The sequence below is a fragment of the Leptonychotes weddellii genome, chromosome 6 (genome assembly GCF_054177405.1).
Source record: "Leptonychotes weddellii isolate Sample4059 chromosome 6, ASM5417740v2, whole genome shotgun sequence".
Lineage (NCBI taxonomy): Eukaryota > Metazoa > Chordata > Mammalia > Carnivora > Phocidae > Leptonychotes > Leptonychotes weddellii.
The window spans coordinates 48,519,791-48,539,026 of record NC_138374.1 but is presented as its reverse complement, the minus strand read 5'-3'; the positions used below and the strand labels follow the sequence as shown (position 1 = coordinate 48,539,026).

General features: G+C 40.3%; 1 pseudogene; it reads left to right on the top strand.

Annotated features, from left to right (window-relative positions):
* The first annotated feature begins 9,154 nt into the window (after window positions 1-9,154).
* LOC145722034 (small ribosomal subunit protein eS27 pseudogene) lies at window positions 9,155-9,399 on the top strand (annotated as a pseudogene).
* Window positions 9,400-19,236: the final 9,837 nt, after the last annotated feature.

Genomic DNA, 19,236 nt, shown 5'->3' with positions numbered 1-19,236 from the left:
TGTTAAGAAAAAAAAAGAAGAAGAAGAAGGTAGCAGGAGGGGAAGAATGAAGCGGGGGAAATCGGAGGGGTAGACGAACCATGAGAGACGATGGACTCTGAAAAACAAACAGGGTTCTAGAGGGGAGGGGGGTGGGAGGATGGCTTAGCCTGGTGGTGGGTATTGAGGAGGGCACATTCTGCATGGAGCACTGGGTGTTATGCACAAACAATGAATCATGGAACACTTCATCTAAAACTAATGATGTAATGTATGGGGATTAACATAAGAATAAAAAAAAAAAGCCAATGGTTTTCTCATTTGCTTGTAAGTCTCATGACTCAGCTTAATTTCTTTCAAGAGTAAGGATCTTACCACAGACAAGTAAAAAAAAAAAATTTACATGAAAGCCAAATTGCATTTTCTTTTATCTCAACTACTGCAGTAAAATTTCCATCCAGAGGTCAATTTCAGACTAAGTTTTTAGAGTTATTACTATTATCTGAAAATGTAAGATCCATGAGGGCAGGTGTATTTTGTTTTGTTTGTTTATTTATTGCTCATCCCAGTAGGATATGGACTACTAAGTTCATAGTAGATGAATGTTTACTGAGTGAGTAAGTACTGTGGTTTAGGTACTGAAGGGTGGTTTCCAAGTCTCAAACACTGAACAACTCTGTGGTAACTCTTATTTATATACATATGTATGTATATAATCTCTATGCCCAATGTGGGGCTTGAACTCACCACCCTGAGATCAAGAGTCACATACTCTATAGACTGAGCCAACCAGGCATTCCTGTGGTAACTTTTTAAGAACTTCATTATCATTATTATGAGTGTCTAGAATGACTACTGGAATGGATAGTTGTTATTTTTGTCTCCTCAACATCATTTCCTCCTCTCTTCTTCAGGTGGTAAAACCCCTCCTCCCTATTGGGAACCAACTCAATGTAGACTCTCTCTCCTCCCTGGCCATAGGGGGTGTAATGTGGCCAAGACCTATCCCATTAGAAAACTGCATCTATTTACTCCCACTCACTCCCCTCCACAGTTTGGTTCCTAATTCATGTCAAGACAATCAGTCTGCCCTACGAATTTTTTGCCGGAGCTCATAGGGGAGATTGTCTCTATCTGCTGGACTTAATTGTGGATACCATTTTGAAGTCTGGAGCCAGCAACAGTCATCTTTCTCATTTTGGGACTAGAACCTGTATGTACACCAATTAGAGGCAAGCAGAATTAAAAGATGGAGAAGGTGAGAGAGAACCTGTTTTCTCATCAGCAAACAATATATATTTTTTTAAATAGAAATATCCTTCTTGTTTTTTCTGATTATGAAAGTAATAAAATATTCATTGTAAAAAATTCAGAAAATACAAAAAACTCAAAATTAAAATTATATTTACTTCAATACCCACAAGCTGTATTTTTGATACATATCTTTTCATGCATTATATACAAGTACTATTTTTTCTTATTTTTTTTTAAGATTTTATTTATTTGACAGAGAGAGAGACAACGAAAGAGGGAACACAAGCAGGGGGAGTTGGAGAGGGAGAAGCAGGCTTCCTGCCGAGCAGGGTGCCCGATGCGGGACCTGATCCCGGGACTCCAGGATCATGACCTGAGCCAAAGGCAGACACTTAACGACTGAGCCACCCAGGCACCCGTATTTTTTCTTATGTTAAACAAAAGTGAGATCATGCTTTTATAAGCTCCTTTTATCAGTTTATGTGTTATAAATATCTCTCCATGTCAATAAAGACAGATTTACTCATTATTTTTAATGACCATATAATATTCCATTGTGTAAATTAATTATAGTTTACTTAACCACCCCTGTTGTTGCAGGTAGCTCTCAAAAGCTTTTGACTGTTTTCTGAAAAAGCACTAAAGCTGACATTTGCTGATTTCTTATCACTTTCCCTCCAGAATCCCCTTATTCTAAGTTTTCCCAGCATAATTCAAACAGTTGCAGGTTATTAGTTCATGTGGGGAAGATTAGTTAACGTGGAAAAGCAGACTTCCTCTGAGCTCTGGAAAGCATAAAAAGTAATACTTTTGTAACCGTGAAATCTTTCTGACCAAATTTTTAGCTTATTAATTTCAAAGAGATGAAGAATAAGCGGCACGGTGGTGTTTAGTGATTCCCTTGGCTGGTTTCCAGATTCATTCAAAAATAGTGTTTACATAAATGCCTGTGGCATAATATTTTAGGGCTGACTGTACCACACTCTGGTGACTACCAAATCTCTAATTATAAGGGTGTGGTTCTTCAATGGCCTGAGTAAACCCAGTTGCACAGCAGACACCATTTATGCTTTATTCACATAACAAAGCAAGGCTCAACAGCTGGAAACCAAGTAATTACAGAGACCTAGAAAATGTATAAATATTCAGTGTAAAGAAAGAAACATGACAAATCAGAGGTAGAAGATAGATGTTTTATAAGCAAGAGTTTAGAAAAGCAAGATGAGAGGGGCGCCTGGGTGGCTCAGTTGGTTAAGCGACTGCCTTCGGCTCAGGTCATGATCCTGGAGTCCCGGGATCGAGTCCCGCATTGGGCTCCCTGCTCGGCGGGGCGTCTGCTTCTCCCTCTCCCGCTCCCCCCTCTCATGCTCTCTCTGTCTCATTCTCTCTCTCAAATAAATAAATAAAATCTTTAAAAAAAAAAAAAAGAAAAGCAAGATGAGAAAATTAAACCTCAAAGACTTTATAAAGGACAAAAGGGAACATAGAAATGACAAAAGGGAACTCTTGGATACTCGACATTCTTTCCAACATGGCCAGCTTCTGTTGAAATGGGAGCCAATTATAAAAGAAACCAAGATTATAATAAAGTATCTATGATAGAGTCATTTTGAAAAAGAAATGTAGGGCAGATGAAGCTTTTTTGTGTGTGTGTGTGAGTTCCCACTCATGCCTTCTGCTTCCCATTTACAAAGAATGGCTCTGTTGCAGGGCGCCTGGGTGGCTCAGTCATTAAGCGTCTGCCTTCGGCTCAGGTCGTGATCCCAGGGTCCTGGGGTCGAGCCCCGCAACGGGCTCCCTGCTCAGCGGGAAGCCTGCTTCTCCCTCCCCCACTCCCCCTGCTTGTGTTCCCTCTCTCGCTGTGTCTCTGTCAAATAAATAAATAAAATCTTAAAAAAAAAAAAAATGGCCCTGTTGCTATTGGGCAAGTCCAGTTTCTAGGTTATTTTTGGAGGGCTAACACCTTTGTCATGTAATAAAGAAACTTAAACATTGCAGTATTGAACAACTGCAAATAAGACTCTCAAGAATTATCATAGACTCCTATGAAAGTTCTTCAAATTCAATATTTCTGCTACCTTTCATCTGAGTTATACTCATATATTAAAGAGAAGATGGTGTAGTGGAGCCCTGTAGAGAACCATCTAAAAGCATGAAAATTTAGTAATAAATGGCATTTAATTTTTACTCCCCCCGCCCCAGCTTTACTGAGGTATGATTGACAATTTTAAAATTGTATGGGGGCACCTGAGTGCCCAGTTGGGCATATGGCTCAGTTGTTAAGTGTCCAACTCTTTTTTTTTTAAGATTTTATTTATTTATTTGACAGAGAGAGACACAGCGAGAGAGGGAACACAAGCAGGGGGAGTGGGAGAGGGAGAAGCAGCCTTCCCGCTGAGCAGGGAACCCAACATGGGGCTCCATTCCGGGACGCTGGGATCATGACCTGAGCCGAAGGCAGATGCCCAACGACTGAGCCACCTAGGCACCCCTAAATAAAATCTTTAAAAGAATAAATAAATAAATAATAAAATAGGGAAGTACAAGTAAAGAAAAAATAGCCTAGTGCAGAAATAGTCCATTATACATTGGGTCAGTATGCCTGGGTGGCGCAGTTGGTTAAGCATCCCCCTGGGTTTTGGCTCAGGGTTTTGGCTCAGGTTTTGATCTCAGGGTTGTGAGATCAAGGCCCGCTTTGGGCTCAGCACTCAGTGTGGCGTCTGCTTGGGATTCTCTCTCCCTCTGCCCCTCCTGCTCATACTCTCTCTCTCTCAAATAAAATAAATCTTAAAGAAAAAAATAAAGTGTAATATAGGGGATTTCACAAATCAGTCAAGAAAGGAAGAACCATTCCGGAATGGTTATCTATTTATTTATTTAAGATTTTATTTCTAAATACTCTCTACACCCAGCATGGGGCTCAAAGTTATAACCCTGAGATCAAGAGTGGCATGCTCTGCCAACTGACTCAGCCAGGTGCCCCCAAAGTGGTTATCAATTTAGAAAAAATTAGTTTAGGGCTCCTGGATGGCTCCATCGGTTAAGCATCTAACTTTGGCTCTCTTCAGGGTCCTGGGGTTGAGCCCCATGTCAGGCTCCGTGTTCAGCAGGGAGTCTGCTTCTCCCTCTCTCTCTTCCTCTGCCGCTCCCCCAGTTTGTGCTCGCTTTCTCTCTCTCTCAAATAAATAAATAAAATCTTTAAAAAAATTTTTAAAAAGAAAAAATTAGTTTAGATCATCTTCTCATACTGTATATCAAAATAAATTCCAGATGAATTAAAGAGTAGGTATAAAATATTAAACAATGGAAAAGTCAGAAGAAAATAGAACAGAATATGTAATAAGCCTCTGGAAGGTGATTATTTTATACACTTGGCAGCAATTTTTATTTATTTATTTTTTCTTTTCTTTTTTAAAAGATTTTATTTATTTGACAGAGAGAGACACAGCGAGAGAGGGAACACAAGTAGGGGGAGTGGGAGAGGGAGAAGCAGGCTTCCCACGGAGCAGGGAGCCCGATGCGGGGCTCCATCCCAGGACCCTGGGATCGTGACCTAAGCCGAAGGCAGACGCTTAACAACTGAGCCACCCAGGCACCCACTTGGCAGCAATTTTTAAAACTCAAAGGAAAATATGACTTTTTTTTAAGTAACCAAAGTGAATAGACAACAATAGAATCTGAAAATATCTGCAAAAACTACCAAGTTTAAGGGGCTGTTATCTTTCTTTTTTTTTTTAAGATTTTTTATTTATTTATTTGAAAGAGAGAATGAGAGAGAGAGAGAGAGCACATGAGAGGGGGGAGGGTCAGAGGGAGAAGCAGACTCCCCGCCGAGCAGGGAGCCCGATGCGGGACTCGATCCCGGGACTCCGGGATCATGACCTGAGCCGAAGGCAGTCGCTTAACCAACTGAGCCACCCAGGCGCCCCTGTTATCTTTCTTATATAAAGAAATTGATACATTGATAAAAGCACACTGAGCCTCAAAGAAATGGGTAGTAAAAGACGTTATACAGTGAGCACAATGAAAAAAATATTGTTTCACTAGTAATCAAAGAAATGAAAACTAAAATAATAAAATATCCATTTTCACTTAGGAACTTAGTAAATATTTTAAACAATCATATCAAAGCAGTCTGGGTACAAGGAACAGGTACTTTCATACATCACTAAAGTCTTGATAAACCTATAAGCTTTCAAAATGTTCCTATTCTTTTACCTAGTAATTCTACATCCTCACATCTGTAAATTTGTCTGGGGGAAATAAGACTAATGCTCAAACCAAGTGATTCTGCTAAATATGAAGTCTTACTGTGTTATGCAAAACAACTTTGTGAAAACATTATAAATAAAAAAGATTGAGCTTTGAACAAAAAGCCAATGGGGGAGAATGGGAGATGAAGAATGAATATATTTAAGGAATAGGAAAAAAACAGTTTTGGAACCATTTAGAATCAGTGAAATAGAGGGGCACCTGGGTGGCTCAGTCGTTAAGTGTCTGCCTTCTGCTCAGGTCATGATTCCAGGTCCTGGGATCGAGCCCCGCATCGGGCTCCCTGCTTGGAGGGAGGCCTGCTTCTCCCTCTCCCACTGCCCCCTGCTTGTGTTCCTGCTCTCGCTGTGTCTCTCTCTGTCAAATAAATAAGTAAAATCTTAAAAAAAAAAAAAATCAGTGAAGTAGAAAGACTTGAGGAAAATTGGGGATCAAAGATGTATTTTTCATAGTCTCCTTTGTCATTTCTATGTTTTTGTTGTTTTAATTGCCACATTTGTAATTAATATACATATTTTTATTCCTGCTTCCCTTGAAAAATGAATCACTAAATGCTGTGGGCTTTTTCATTGTTGTCTGTTTCATACACACATACACACACACACACACACACACATGAATACACTTTTCCCCCCTAAATTGTCTCACTCACTCTGTTATCTTCAATAACCCATTTATATTATATTTCTTGGATTCCAGCTTCCTTCTTTGCAAAATAAAAATGACAAACCTAAACTGTGCTGTTTTTCTAGCTCTCTCACAGGAATAATTAGATAGTATCTTTAGTATCCTTGATGTTTCTTTTCTACAAGGCCTAACAAAATATAAGATTCTTAATACAGGAAAGTTTTGCTAATATGCAGTTGCTACTCCTGGCATTGACTAGTCCCCATTTTTTCCTCATCCTTTATAATATCAGATAAATAAGCCATCCAAAGCTGTTAATCTCCTCTGTTAAGTGTGTAATTTGCTCCAGGTTTATTCTATTAAGCCATTGATTGACCGTAGATGCTAATCTTTTTTAGCAATTCCTAGTTTGGTCAATCATTAAGGCCTTTCTTTCCCTGTGTGGAATTTCCTTGTGTGTCTTTCTCCTACTACAATTTCCTCAGTCCCCAACCCTCCCTCATCAGAACAGGGAAAACCTCTTGCATACCCATTACTCTAATACTCTGTGTGCAGTGCTTGTTCCTGTGTGTAGCTACAAAATGTAACAGTTTGCTCATCCCCTATCATTGCCTTCAAAGCTGGCATGACTAAATTTCCACTTATAGATTTAACCAACTCTGGGGCAGGAAAGGGAGCGGGGGAGATCCCTCATTTGTAGCATTTGCCAATTTCTGTACTGTAGATACTCACACCATGGCCAATTTAAAGCTACTGACAAGGGCGCCTGGGTGGCTCAGTCGGTTAAGCGACTGCCTTCGGCTCAGGTCATGATCCTGGAGTCCCGGGATCGAGTCCCACATCGGGCTCCCTGCTCGGTGGGGAGTCTGCTTCTCCCTCTCCCTCTACCTGCTACTCCACCTGCTTGTGCTCCCTCTCTTTCTCTGTCAAGTAAATAAATAAATAATCTTTTTTTTTAAGGATTTTATTTATTTATTTGACAGAGACAGAGTTAGCGAGAGCAGGAACACAAGCAGCGGGAGGGGGAGAGGGAGAGGCAGGCTCCCCGCTGAGCAGGGATACAGCACACCATGATACAGTATTTCTATCGTACAGATACAACAAACACAAATAACCTCAAGGGCACAGATAATAGTAAAATGTAGTAAAATAATTAGGAAGTGATGAATTTTAGGTATTTTTACCTTTGTTTTTAATTACCAACTGTAAGTGTATATAACAAGTTTAAAAAACAACTGTGTTTAACACCTGGCTTGCAGTATCTCAAAAATTTAACAGTTGGTTCTTGCTAGCTAGTACAAGTTAGCTTTAGCACGTCAATGATTTTTAACCTCGTCCCAGAGCCTAGAACTAGGCCCTAGTTGAGTAACTCCAACGAGTCAGTCCTGTATCTAGAACAACTCTGATCTCAAATACACAGAAACTAGATTCAGATTAGATTATTGGTATTCACTGAACATTCCCAAGTGTCTGACATTGTGCTAGGGCCATGAGGACACAAGAAAGGTTAAGACTCCTCCCACATTCTTCTCTATATCAATAAAGAGCGTCTCCATTTTCCAGTTTTTCAGGACAAAAATCTTGGTGTCATCTTTGACTCATCTCTTTCTCTCCCTTCTTATTTCAAGTCCATTAGCATATCCTGAGTGCTCTACCTTCAGAATCACTTCTGATCACTTGCCACTTCAGCACAAGAGCCTGTCTGAGCTCCTGTTCTTTCTTCCCTGGATTATTGGAATAGCATCCTAAATGGTCTTGCTTCCATATTTGCCCCCTTATGGTCTAGTTTCAAAACAAAAGTCAGATGCACCCTTTTAAGCTGGAAGTCATGTTGTGCTTTTTCTCTGCTCACTATTCTCTGATAATTTCTCATCTCACTCAAAGTAAAGCCAGACACCTCGCAATGATCTCTAGGGCCCGACATAATTGGTGTCTCTCTCTTACTTCTCTGACATCACCTACTACTCTTCCCCTTGCCTCACTGCTCCAACATGGCTTCCTGACTTTTTCTCAAATGTGCTGGGCAGGATCCTGCCTCAAGTTCTTTGTGTTTGCTCTATTCACTGCCTAGAACACTCTTCCATAGATACCTGCATGATTGTCTTCTTCCCTCTTGTCTAGTCCAAGTCTTTGCTTATACGCCATCTTCTCAGTGAGGCCTTTTTTATCATTCTGTTTAAAATTGCAACCCTCAGGGTGCCGGGGTGCTCAGTTGTTAAGCGTCTGCCTTTGGCTTGGGTCATGATCCCAGGGTCCTGGGATCAGGCCCCGAATAGGGCTCCCTGCTTGCAGAGAACCTTCTTCTGCCTCTCCCTCTGCAGCTCCCCCTGCTTGTGCTCTCTCTCTCTCTCTCTTTGTCAAATAGATAAATAAATAAATCATTAAAAAAATAAAATACAACCCTACTTCCCATGCCCAGAAATTTCCCACTTAAAATTTCTCTGTAAACTTATTTCTATTGACAAACTATGTATTTTACTTATTAGTTTATTGTCTGCTCCCCCACCCCAACTAGCTACACAAGTTCAGTGAACTTTGTTCTGTTCACTGCTTATTTCCCAATGTCTAAAATAGTCTCTAGCATATATAGGTGCTTAACATGTATTTACTGAATGAACAAATGATCTGTCCTCAAAGAATTTTATAGGTTTTCTATGTGTATCTTTTGTAACCAAAGTAACTGGATTTCCTACCTTTGGATTCCAGTTTCCTAGTGACTAATCCCCAATACTTGTTGCCAGGCACATGCAGTTCTGACTTGCCTATAAGAATCTCTGTCAGTTACCAGCTCAATTCTATGTCTTGGGTCTTCCTTGCTGCAGATTTTGGTACATATGTTCCTCTATTCCTTTTACCCTATAAATTGATCTTTCAGTTTCAGACCTGTCTTTGAATTGATACAATTTCATGTCTCAGTCTAAGAATTTTTTCCTTTACTGTCTGAGCTTTGGATCTGTTAGTATTCTGTGACAAAGATATTGTGTAACAGCCTTTCCAGCAGTGATGACCTCCCAGTGAGAACATGCCCCTTGAGAAGGATCTCCTCCCTCCCTTTCCAGAAGAGAAGAGGAAACACAAGAGGAAACACCTGGTGCAGAGCCTGATTCCTACTTCATGGCCATGCCCAGGATGCTATAAAATCACAACCATCTTTAGCCATGCACAAATAGTAATTTCTATGTTGGCTTCTCCACTGTCCTCAGCCAGGCTACAGGAGGAAAAGCAAGGCTTAGAGAAGGATGTTCCTTCAGATAGAAGAAGCACTAAAAGCACCCTGAATCAAGATGAGGGGGAAACCATCCCAATTAACACATTTTGAATACAAAAAAAAAGAGGGGAGAGGAGAGAGAGAGATTGTAAAACAAGATACATTACCATCACAATCCTCAAAAATTAAAATGGGCATTGTAAAGATAATCATTCTTCTAGCAATTAGACAAGATATACTTATTATCTGCTGTCAACGCTCCTATTATCTACGTGAGATAGGTGAATACTCCTATAACATTCTTAGGTTTGACACACGCAAAACCAAGATTAGAAGCTATCTGTCAGCTGTTAGATTTTAAGATCCCTCATACCTACATACTTTTCTTAGATATTTTACAAAAATCCTGGAATAACGAGGATCAACTGAGTGGTATCCTCATTTTTTAGCTGGTATTTGCTACCTAGACAACATGGCAATAGACAGTTCTGAATGAACAAGCTGTCTCTTTCAAGTTAAGATGATTAGGGTGATAATTTGAATTAGAATTTTTAACAGCCAACAATCACAAATTTTGTGAAATAATTTTGTTTTCTTAAAGCATATTGTTCGTGACTCATTTTATTTCTGCAAGGGTTCTGCAAAGAATAACAGTATACATAGTAATCTTTTCCAAATAGAATTGATATGGTGCAAACTCAGGGGGCACTAAGTACCTGAAAATGCAAGTTGAAATATAAAAAGGACTTTCTCTTTATGTAGCAACAGCCTAGAGAGATCAAAATCTTTTATAGCGTCCATACGGTTGCCATTACTGCATTTCTTTCTTTTTTAAAAAATTTTTTTATTGTTATGTTAATCACCATACATTGCATCATTAGTTTTTGATGCAGTGTTCCATGATTCATTGTTTGCGTATAACACCCAGTGCTCCATGCAGAACGTGCCCTCTTTAATACCCACCACCAGGCTAACCCATCCTCCCACCCCCTCCCCTCTAGAACCCTCAGTTTGTTTTTCAGGGTCCATAGTCTCTCATGGTTCATCTCCATTACTGCATTTCTGTGAGGGAACTGGTGGGAAAAGAGGAACAAATAATTTATCGTGTCTTCATGGATAAAGAAACTGAGGTGTCAAGTTAGCCAATTTCTTGCCTGAGACCACAATGGTACGCCAATTGCAGAAATAAGACCACTGCATCTTAGTTGTTAGCTTACAGGGTGGTTTTTCTAAATCTTTCTGCTTTACTAATATAATTGAGATTTCAAGTAATAATAGAAGATGGTCAGGGCAAAGAAATGGTAATGAGTCACAGCTAGAACTGAAAATAGAGTCCAAGTGTTCTAACTCTTTGTCCATTGATCCTGCCATTATGCTGCAGGACTAAATTACTGAACTTCATCAAAAAGTGGCAACCTAATGCTATTAGAGACAACCCACCACGAGTTCAGTTAACTTTTCATTATAGATGGACGGAATAATTCATATTTTGGCTTACCTACAGGAAAAAAGTATCTTAAGTTGGAATTGTTTTTGGACATTGTCATTTCTTCTGTTATTTGAGTATTTACTTGCGTGATATAAAAAGGATCTTGGTTGACTGAAGTTCATTAGGTATCAGAAAAAAGACATTATAAGTTAGAAACAATCATCTCTGTTTAATTAAAGAAGGTATGAATCAGCAAGCTGGAAACCGCAGTTTTTCAAAGCGTTGGCTAGTCCACTGTGTCAGTCTAAGGGGTAATATGGTCCATTCTAAGTTCTGGGAATAGGCCAGGGGAGGAGAGGAAAAAAAATAGAAGTGGGGGGAGGGGTGTCATCTTTTGTCCTACATTAAAGACATCTGCTGTTTAACCTTGTAAAACTGAATGAATGAGACCAGTCATAATTCAGAAGTCAAAAAACTTTTCACTAAATAAAAAAGATTCCAAGAGATGCAATACACCGAGATGAATTCTCATTATATAAGCTGATACATGATACTCTTCTCATGTATTTACATGAGGACGTGGGCATTTTGCCCTGCTGGAAGGGATTAAATCTCACATGGACTTCCTCAGTGGTGAAACTCTTTATATAAATCAGAACACCGGGAAGGTAGGGGCCAAAGAAAGAAACAAAGATCTTATTTCTTCATAATTCTTAGTTTTTTACAACAAATTAACAGATAAAGAGACATCTTTGGGGTTACTTAGTTTCTCTGGGTGTCTCCCACGTATACAGGAGGTATGCATGTTATAGAATATCTGTTTGTTTTTTTTCCTGTTAAAAAGAAAGAAAAAAAAACATATTTACCATAATATTTGTGGTTTTAATTAAACTGACTTTTTTTTAGGGTGCCACTTAACTTCATGTGTATTATTTTTTTTTAACCTTTGTAAAAACCCAGAGAGGAGAATGTTATTTTACAGATGAGAAAGCAGAGGTTGAGTATCTCGCCCACACAGATTGCATTGTGGTTAGACCTGGGTTTAAAATCTAGTTCTTGGGGACGCCTGGGTGGCTCAGGTGGTTAAGTGTCTGCCTTCGGCTCAGGTCACGGTGGTGGAGTCCAGGGATCAAGCCCCTGCTCAGCAAGAACCTGCTTCTCCCTCTCCTGCTCCTCCTGCTTGTGCTCTCTCTCTGTGTCAAATAAATAAAATCTTTTAGTAAAATAAAATAAAATCTAGTTATCCAAAACCACTTCCAATACCCTTTCCACTATGTCACAGAAGTCTACGGCAATATTTTTATTTTTACCTTTGAGGCAATTTCTAGATAAACCTTAGGCTGCTTGATGACTTTTTCAGAAATGGATGCAGGAATATTTGTTTGGCATACTTATTTTTCTTGTATATTTCTTCAGCAAAGTAAAGACATTAGACATCAGATTGTGGCTCTTTTTATTGCAAGAAGGTAGAAATGCACTTCCTCAAAAGTCTGGGCACCATATGCCTATTCATTTTGGGTTCACTAAAGGTACTACAAGTGAACTTGCTGGTTGTAGGCAGAGTCCTGATGAGAACTAGGAGTTGACTTCCTGTTAATAAAGGATTTCCTCTACTTTGTAAAGCAAGATAGAGGACACTAATGAATAAACTGGGCTACAAGCTTTTGATATTAGCATAGCCTAATGTTAGGTATTAGAGAGCCTTTAAAATGTTAGACACAAAATGAGGGTTGCTGGAGGGGTGGGGGGTGCAGGGACGGGGTAACTGGGTGATGGACATTGGACATTGTTGTAATGGGCACTGGGAATTATATACGACTGATGAATCACAGACCTGTACCCCCGAAACAAATAATACATTATATGTTAATTAATTTAATTTAAATTAAAAAATAAAATAAATTTAATTTGAAGAGAGAGACACAGCGAGAGAGGGAACACAAGCAGGGGGAGTGGCAGAGGGAGAAGCAGGCTTCCCGTCGAGCAGGGAGCCCGATGCGGGGCTTGATCCCAGGACCCTGGGACCATGACCTGAGCCGAAGGCAGACGCTTAACGACTGAGCCACCCAGGTGCCCCTAAAATAAATAAATTTAAAAAATAAATAAAATGTTAGAGAAAAAGCAAACAAGTATTATTTTCAATTTACTTACTCCCTAGAAAGGTTATAATTACTAGCATTTGCTGACCACCACCAACTCACAAGTTGTTACACTAAACATAGATTCTAACTCAACCCCTACCTATGGAATATTGTCTTAGTAATTTGGTGATGAAATTATCAAAATCAGTAATGATTAATTCCTATGGAACTACATCGAGAGAACTTCAGGTAAAACCTCTTCCTTCTATAACTAATCACTCAATGAAAAGTTGAGTTTATTATACACCAAGCTCAGTGTTAGGCATTATGATGCCTTCTCCACAGTGAAATATCAATATTGTTCAATAATAGTCAATAATGATTGAGTGAGCGAAGGAAACAGAAAAAGTCAAATACATGGCATTTACCCGAAGGTGCTAATCATCTAATATACTGAAACATACCAAAGAAATTAATGTATCAATGGAATTATTTAAAAAACACAAAATCTCCTTTAAAATTTTTTTTTTAAAAGATTTTATTTATTTATTTGAGAGAGAGAGAATGAGAGACAGAGAACATGAGAGGGAGGAGGGTCAGAGGGAGAAGCAGACTCCCTGCTGAGCAGGGAGCCCGATGCGGGACTCGATCCCGGGACTCCAGGATCATGACCTGAGCCGAAGGCAGTCGCTTAACCGACTGAGCCACCCAGGCGCCCCCACAAAATCTCCTTTATATTGCTATTTTTATCATGACACTAACCCCTAAGGTGATTACTTTGGAGTTAATAGTATAAGATACTACAGGATTTTCTCTGAGAAACATGTTCATGTACTGAACCGTTCCATTTATCAGGGGAGATAATACAGAGGAAAAAGTATGTGGTAGAAGATATCCTGGATTCATATCTTGGCTCCACTACTTCAGCCAGGAGATCTTTTGCAAGTAACCTCTCAATGTCATATTTTTCTCATCTGAAACATGGGGGCTTGTATAGTATTTTCCTCAAAGGAATATTGTGAGGCTTAAGCAAGATGTTACAATGTAATATTTATTACAGCACCCAGCATAATACTTTGCTGTTAGCTAGTACTCAATACTTTTTTTAAGATTTTATTTATTTGAGAGAGAGAGATCGAGAGAGAGTACGAGTGGGGGAGTGGGGAGAGAGGAGAACCTGCCTTCCCACTGAGCAGGCAGCCTGATGTGGGGCTTGATCCCAGGATGCTAGGATCAGGACTTGAGCTGAAGGCAAACGCTTAACTGACTGAGCCACCCAGGCGCCCTGCTATTACTCAATATTATCATTAACAGTATTTTTTTTTCTTTCTTTCAGATTTTAGAAAAATATTTTAAAATCTAGACTTAATTAACCTTCTTATGACCTTGTCCAAGGGTCTGTTTCCATATGCTGCCTGCCAGATGGTCCACTTACCAATGAGAAACCTGTGTGCTTACTTGTGTTAAATTCGACCCTTGAAGGTCAATGCAGTGTAGTAAAGAATAGTGTTGGCATAATTGAACATGTACATGTACAAGTACGTGAACTCTGAGAAGCAGTTTTCTGTGAAGAGGTGTGGTATATAGTGAGACAAAGATAAGCATGAATCAGACTGACCCAGCTTGACTCAGCTCCTTACACTGTACTTAGCCTCTTTGAACAATGTCTTCATTGCGTTTCCCGAGGGAAATTACTTAAATTTGGGGGGCCATTATATTTCTCATCTGTAAAGTTGGGAAAATAATACCTAACTCACTGAGTTTTTTTGTGATGACTGACTGCACAGAGTAAGAGCTCAGTAAATTCACTGAGGGCTGTGGCCAGGCATTGGGAAGGTTAGTTCTCTTTTTTTCCTGTGGCTATCTCAGGGAAATTAGTAGCAACAGCCTCGGTGGCAGGCAGGGCAGCCCCTCAGCGACATGATGATGCATGTGATTTACACAAGTTTATCACAAATGGTTGTTCAGTGGGCAAGTTGGGCCAGTAAAAGTAGAAATCTAGTCTGTGCTCCTTTCTCCAAGATGCTCTTTTTTGAATTTGTACCAAAGTGCTCCATTTTCAACCCCATTTCTGTACCACTTTCTTTTCGCTTCTTCTCACCTCTCCAGGGGCTCAATGACTTCATATGGCCATGACCTGTCCCTGCAGCTTCCACTGTCTCACCTCTCTCAGCTCATCCTACGCCATTCAGTTCTGCCATGAAAATCCTAATCTCTCCAGAGTCCCATTCCTTCAGGACTCTTCCACGAGATGAGGGCTAATTGCATAAACTAATTCAAACTAAGGAATCGACAAGACCTTCCTTTAGTTATACTGTCCGTTGGCATTTTAACAGAGGTTTCCAGTGTTTCCACCCAAAGGAGCAAACACTGTGAGAGTTTGAAGTATCAAGGGAAAGGTCATGTGGAGCAGTTTGAAACAGGGGACTTTTCAGCACAACACATAGTAGCTGCCCTGTCTGCTAATGTATCAAACCAGAGGTGGAGTTGAATACAGACCAGGAAGGGGAAGCTGTGTGCATTTAATGAAAGAGCCTGCCTGTCTCACATAACCAGTCCGTTTAAAGAGTCAATAAGAACTTTGGACACTATACCAATACCCACCTCTGAAGGAAGAGAATGAGGGAGGGGCAGATTTTGTGGTATAGTGAAAAAAAAAAATTGCCTTGAGTGTTAGGAAACTTGGATTATAGCTCTGCCTCTACCACTAAATAGCTTTGTGAGAGGCACCTGGCTGGCTCAGTCAGAAGAGCATGGGCTATCGATCTCGGGGTTGTGAGTTCGAGCCCCACATTAGGTGTAGAGATTATTTAAAAAAACACAAACAACCCCTCCCAACCCCTTTAAAATAAATAAATAAAATGTCCTCTCCCTTGGGGAAAAAATAACTTTGTGGCTTTGGACAAGTCAGGTATGTGCTTAGACTTCAATGACATCACCGTGGACGGAGACTGCATTAGAGAACCTGTGAAATCTTTTTCAGGTCTAACCTTTCATGTGGCTTTTTCCCCCCACCGTATCCCTATTCAGCCTGGGGGGGAAAGCAATGCTGAACTGTAGTTTCAACAGTATGACATCGAGGGGCCCCTGGGTGGCTCAGTTGGTTAAGCGTCTGCCTTCGGCTCAGGTCATGATCCCAGCGTCCTGGGATGGAGCCCCAGGTCAGGCTGCCTGCTCTGTCAAATAAATGAATAAAATCTTTAAAAAATAAAATAAAATAAATGGCCCTAGGGACTGAATTACCTCAACAAACATTAAGAGCAGTGGAGTGGAGGTACTAAAAAGTTCTCTATTGTGAGAAGATAGGAATATGTATTTCACTTATGTATTTATTCTGCTTCTCCCTCTCCCTCTGCCTATACCCCCACTTCTGCTCTCTCACTTGCTTGCTCTCTCTCAAATAAATAAAAATAAAATCTTAAAAAAAAAAAGAACTGCATATCGAGAGTGCTGGCTTCCAGAGACATTACATTAATGGTTAAGAGTGTGGGTGTTGGAGTCCTTCATTCCTGAGTTTGGGTACTGAGTTAGCATAAATTACTTAAGCTCAAATTCCTCAGCTGTAAAACAGGAATACTAATTCTTAGACATAATGTTAGTGAGAGGATTAAATGATCTAATACATATTAAAGCACTCAGCACTGGGAGGTCCTCAGTACTTACCTCTCCAGGTCTCTGTAATTTTTTTCTTTTTTTTTGGTCCAATCAGAGACTAGGGCTAAATTATTTCCAAGGTGCTTTCTATTTCTGTCTTTCAATCTCTATCTTTTTATTTGTTTTTTTTTTTTAAATCTTTTTTTTTTATTTATTCATTTGAGACACAGAGATACAGAGAGAGAGAGAGAGAGAAAGCATGAGCAGGGAGAGAGGCAGAGGGAGAGGAAGAAGCAGACTCCTCGCTGAGCCAGGAGCCCGATGTGGGGCTCGATCCCAGGACCCTGGGATCATGACCTGAGCTGAAGGCAGACGCTTAACCATCTGAGCCACCCAGGCGCCCCTCTATCTTTTTATTTGTAATAGAAATGTGTGTTTTAGTAATTTGGCCAGTTTTGAATTTAATAGCTCAACTATCCCTCCCATGTGCACAGAGTAGTACAGATGTTCTTCCTTTGATTAAATGGCCCTGGGGGGCGCCTGGGTGGCTCAGTCGTTAAGCGTCTACCTTCGGCTCAGGTCATGATCCCAAGGTCCTGGGATGGAGTCCCACATCGGGCTCCCTGCTCGGCAGGAAGCCTGCTTCTCCCTCTCCCACTCCCCCTGCTTGTGTTCCTGCTCTCTCTATCTCTCTCTCTGTCAAATAAATGAATAAAATCTTTAAAAAATAAAATAAAATAAATGGCCCTAGGGACTGAATTACCTCAACAAACATTAAGAGCAATGGAGTGGAGGTACTAAAAAGTTCTCTACTGTGAGAAGATAGGAATATGTATTTCACTTATGTATTTATTCACTGATCCACAAATCTCTTTGAACATATGATTTTAGACCATTAATTATGTGCAAGGAACTATGCCAAGTATGTGAACTTGCTTCTTTCTGAAGTATTAGACTCAGCTTGAGAACTTTACACATATTATCATTGTAATAAAATAAGAATCTTGCAGTAAATAAAAATAATTCTTCAGGGACCCAGAACATTTTTTTTTAAAAGATTTTATTTATTTATTTGACAGAGAGAGACACAGCGAGAGAGGGAACACAAGCAGGGGGAGTGGGAGAGGGAGAAGCAGGCTTCCCACTGAGCAGGGAGCCCAATGTGGGGCTCGATCCCAGGACCCCAGGATCATGACCTGAGCTGAATGCAGATGCTCAACGACTGAGCCACCCAGGCACCCCGAACCAGAACATTTTTGAAAACTGAACAACTCATAGCCACTAACTACCTGAGGTCAGTGAATATCAATACTGAATACTGAAAAAGTGAATATCAAAACTAAATACTGAGAAAGTCCTGTGCAAATGTTAAAAATGCCTTCTAGATTTCATTAAGACTCCTGTTTTTATTCATTCATTCATTCATTTACTCAAATCAAATATTTGTTAAGCATGTATTACGGAAGAACATTAAATGGAAACTAATTTCTTAGATCTTCTTTTCTTCCACATACTCATTCTGGATGGCTTCAACCCTCCTATGGCTTCATTTACCATCTATATGCTGATGACCCCTGCATTTATTTCTACAGTCTATTCATCGGGCTCAAATAACCAACTATCTGCTGAGTATTATTGCTTGGATGTCTCCTGGCACCTGTCATACATCATTTTCTTTTCTTTTTGAGATTTATTTATTTATTTATTTTAGAGGGAGAGAGCATGCACAGGTGCACGGGTGAGTCAGGGGAGGGGCTGAGGGAGGGAATCCCCCAAGCAGACTCCCTGCTGAGCGCTGAGCCTGATGCTGGGCTGGATCCCATGACCCATGAGATCGTGACCCAAGCCAAACCAAGAGGTGGGCGCTCAACTGATTGAGCCACCCAGGCACCCCTGTCATACATTTTCAAAACTGAACTGAACTGAAGCCCCCCACAAATCTTATCTGTGTTTCCTCTTTCAGTGTATGGCACAAGCGTCCAACCAAGTTGCACAAGTGAGACAGTTAGAAATCTCCCTTGAGGGGCACCTGGGTGGCTCAGTCAGTTAGGCGGCTGCCTTCAGCTCAGGTCATGGTCCCAGGGTCCTAGGATCGAGCCCCGCATCAGGCTCCCTGCTCGGCAGGAACCCTGCTTCTCCCTCTCCCACTCCCCCTGCTTGTGTTCCCTCTCTTGCTGTGTCTCTCTCTGTCAGATAAATAAATAAAATATTAAAAAAAAAAACTCTCCCTTTAAAAAAAAGAAAAAAGAAAAAAAAAGAAATCTCCCTTGATATCTTACTCTCCTTCATTCCCCCACCCCCAAATATCCTATCAATTACCCATACCTTTGACTTCAACTTCTTATATACAATCTCTCTCAAATTAGTCTTTCTCCCATGGCCGATATTATAAACCATATTGCTAGCATTTCTTGCCTAGATCTCCTAATTTATTTTCTTGCCTTTAATCTCTCTGGTCTCCAATCTATTCTCTAATCTCTCCCATTTCTTTTTTTTTTTTTTAAAGTTTTTTTAAATTTATTTGACAGAGAGAGACACAGTGAAAGAGGGAACACAAGCAGAGGGAGTGGGAGAGGGAGAAGCAGGCTTCCTGCCGAGCAGGGAGCCCGACGCGGGGCTCGATGCGGAGCTCGATCCCAGGACCCTGGGATCATGACCTGAGCCGAAGGCAGATGATTAACGACTGAGCCACCCAGGTGCCCCTCTCCCATTTCTAATATCCTTCAAGACTTAACCTTTATTCTTTGGGTAAAGTCCAAATTCCCTAATACAGTTTATAAGATGCCTTGTGA